Raw genomic sequence first — 3893 nt, 5'->3', positions numbered from 1 at the left:
TGACACCTGAAAGAGCCAGACTAGTGAGTGGGGGAAAAGAAAAAGGAAAAGAGAAAAGTCAGTGCTAAAAGTGTTCTAGTCCAATTTACAACACTTTCACTACATTTTGTATCAATTCTTTAATCCACGAATTTAACTTTATTTTTTTTAAGTTGATTGAATCCACAAACTGATTAGAACCAACACCAACCCCCCCCCCCCCCCCCCCCCGCGCCATCCCCCAAAACCAACCAAAAAAAAAAAAGACAGACAGAGGGTCAACACCACCACCTTACGAGCGAGTGTGTTTGGATTGTAAATTATTTGAGATAATTTTGTGAAAAAAAATATTGTAGCACTTTTTTGATATGATATATGTGAGATAAAAAGATGATTAGAAAATGTGTTGATGATGCAAGCAAATCAGTGTGTGTAAATAAAGTATAATAACTTACAATCCAAACACAATTATATGGTATCTGAATTTTTTGAACCTGCGGTTGAGGGGAAATATACCATTCACAACGTATATTCAGGCCTCGTTTGGCAAATGAGTTTTTTTAGTGTTTGTCTAAAATTTTACTGTAATTTATTGTAGAAGTTTTTAAAAAAAAATTTTTGAAATGTGTAAATTTTTGAATACTTTGAAGTGTATAGTTTAAAAACTTTGAGAAGGTTTTTTTGAGATTACTGTAATTAAAGTTTTTAAAAAATTTGTAACAGACAAACTTGGCAAAAAATTAAAATGCGAAACAGGGCCTCAATTCCCCTTTTCTACCTAAATCTTCAATTCACGAACACAGCCTAACAACTAAAAAAGTTCTACAGTAGTGTCTCAGTGTCTGTTTTCTTGATTGCTAAAGTATAAAATTAAGGAGCCACCGCGTTGTTAAGATTTCGCCTAATTTACCGGTTACTGAAGAGACTAGAAGTAAATATAATATTTTAAGAAATTGTACAGTTCTATTGAAAAAATGGATTATAAATTAAAGTCCTTTTAGTTTATTCATACTTACAAACGCTCCTTTATTTCTTATATTCAATTCAATTAAAGAGAATGAAGATTTGTTTATCTCCTCGAACGAAAAAAGTTCTCTTATGTACATCTTTTTATTTCATCATGTTTGGACCTTTTACTTTGGTTCATTATTACTTTAAGTTGGTGTTAATGCTACAAAATATAATTTTTAATAAAACATTCAGGTTGTCCTTCTCAAGTCCACGTGCAATCCTTGTTTGGACAAAAAAAATCGATATGTTTTCCGTGAACACATTTTCCAATCACTTTTTTACCTCATGTATATCAAAGGGTCAAAGGGTAAAGTACATAAAACCCCCCTGTGGTTAAGGAAATTGACACGAAACCTCCTCATTTTTTAGAAACTCCCACTTAACCCCCCTGTGCTTTGGACTTGTTTGGATTTTACCTGCTAACCGGCTGGGGAGCTAGCGAGTGATATTTACGCGACTTAATGGTAACTTGTGTCTAGCAGAAACTCATTTCATTCCAATTTTGTCCTCCATGTCTCTTCCAAGCTTGCACCCACCATAGTTGTAGATCTGCAAATGAAAAATTTCGACAGAGAGATGAAAAACGAAGACCCAAAAACGTAAAGAGCTCAGCGCAACTTTGGATGGATCAAGAAAAGCTTTGGAGGGGCTAAATCAGCTATCATTTCAAGGAAGAACCCAAAAATGTCAAACTCCCAAAATTTTGGCGGTCGAATTCTTCTGGGCCTTCAGTGGTTGTGGATAATTTGAGGGCGTATTTGCAGATTTATTGACGTGGCTTCAACATTGGGGCTTGATTATGATATATCTGATCATGGTTTTCAGCTTTTTAGGAATTGTTCTTCTGCTGCTTGCTTCAGAAATCGAAGCGGTGAAGCTCTTGCTCAGGCCATCAGAGAAGCTCAAGAACCCAGAACCCTCCAGGTATATGGCATTATAATGGGTTTGGGCCGTAAATATATTTGATCATTACCTTTTCATAATAATATGCTTGTTCAGGCCATTCTCTCTTTGCATCTCTCTCTCTCTTTTTTTTCCTTTCTTTTCTTTCTTGGGAAAACTGAAGAAAAGAGAGAGTGAACGGCCGAAGTCAATGGTCCCAGGTCTCCGAGTCAGCCCGCGCTTTTTCGAAGAATCCTACACCCATGGGCATACGGCCTGGCAGGCCTTCCCTTTCCGCCGGAGCTTCATGGGCGTTGCCCCGTTCCCCAATCAGATGTTTGGATGTGAGCTATACTCTGCGAGGAGCCAACCGGGCGTATGGCCTTGCCTTGCCATTTGACCTCTCTTCCCGTGTGACTAGGAATGCTCAGTGACAACCTCTCAATTGTCACCGCCTGGCCTCTCTTGCTACCACGGTAGCACCTAGTGTGGTCAGCACCAATCGTGTTCGGGCAACGAAGCTTACACTCATTCACATTGGTTCATCCTGCTATGCCCTGGGCCTTTTGCTCTTCTAACGTAAAAGGTGGCCGGCTATTCGTCAAGGCCCAGGAATCCGCTGGACATCTCAGCGGCGGGATTTGATACCCGCATCCGATCGAAGTTCCATTTGAGTGCCCCCCTAACATAAAGGAGAGCTGTTTCTAGGTGGGTCGCTTTGCGCAAGACATTGCTTAGGACCAACGGGTCACACGACAGGTGCACGATCCACTTTGCACGTTCCCTCCTTCGTCCCTTCGCCTATCGGCATGGCAGGCAAGCTACCTTGATCCATCTTCGGCTTCGATTTGTTATGCTCAGAAGTTCCAACAAGCCCTAAAGTCTCTTGCCGCCTAAAACTCTGCCAAGAGAGCGCTGCTTTACGTTTGATCCTATGTGCCCAGAGAATGCTATCGACTATTGCATCTGTAACTTTTCACATATTATATATGAGGGTATTTTTGGTATTTCATATTATTACCGGCTCCCCAGCCGGTTGGCAGGTAAAATCCAAATAAGTTCAAAGCACAAGGGAGTTAAGTGGGAGTTTCTAAATAATGAGGAGGTTTCGTGTCAATTTCCTTAACCACAGGGAGGTTTTATGTACTTTACCCTATATCAAATCGCTATAGTAATTTTTCTATAAAAAATATAGAAAAATGCAATCCAAACACAATTCAAAGGGATAGTTTTATCATTTTAACGCAAGTTATCATGAAAAATAAATTTTGATCTACGGCAGTATCATTTGCCAACTATATACTTGTATTTGACCCTTTTTTTTTTTTTTAGGATTGTGATTTTTAACTCCTTATGACATAAAGTACACAAATGACATCTTTTGTCTCTTGGAAAAGTAACACAGGCAGGCTTCCCAGAGTTACAATTATTCCACTATTAAGAATATACTAGTCTAATAACTCGTACTATGTACGATGATAGAGAATGTTATGAAAAAATAAATCAACAATTATGGGAATACATGATACATAAAAAAAACTTAAAAAAATAGTTTAATATATGAAACATCAAACAATTTTTAGCTATCTCATTCCCCCTTTCAGCTTTATAAATCCAACCCTTCAATGCTAAAAAAATTAGCTAGTTCAAGCATCCATTACAAAAAAAATTATGTGATATAACACACAAAACATGCCATATTAAATTTTAATAGATCTAAAACCGAATTATATTTGCTAAATGCCAATTCATTTCTTTTCTACATAATTTTAATTTTTATATTTTGAAATCTTTGTTTGTTTATTTGGCCTAAAAACATAAAATAGTACATGATTTTACAATTTCCAACTTGACATCATATTTATAAATCAAAAAATGTAATGCTTTGAGCGTGTGCAATTTAACTAGTAGAACACTAGTGAATAGAGGTGAGTAAATTTCTTAATCAATAGATAGAGTAAAATGACAAATTGAAGCATGCATAGTACCTAGAAATTTGATAAAAGTATTTTTGTAGTTTA

The 3893-nt window shown here is 37.0% G+C and overlaps 1 long non-coding RNA gene across 1 annotated transcript; it reads left to right on the top strand.

Annotated features, from left to right (window-relative positions):
- The first annotated feature begins 1342 nt into the window (after positions 1-1342).
- LOC140010225 (uncharacterized) lies at positions 1343-2884 on the top strand. The gene is made up of 2 exons (XR_011817520.1): positions 1343-1914; positions 1990-2884. It is a non-coding gene; the product is annotated as an uncharacterized lncRNA (long non-coding RNA).
- The last annotated feature ends 1009 nt before the right edge of the window (positions 2885-3893 follow it).

Source organism: Coffea arabica, chromosome 7c (assembly GCF_036785885.1).
Source record: "Coffea arabica cultivar ET-39 chromosome 7c, Coffea Arabica ET-39 HiFi, whole genome shotgun sequence".
Lineage (NCBI taxonomy): Eukaryota > Viridiplantae > Streptophyta > Magnoliopsida > Gentianales > Rubiaceae > Coffea > Coffea arabica.
This window is presented reverse-complemented; position numbering and strand designations above follow the sequence as displayed.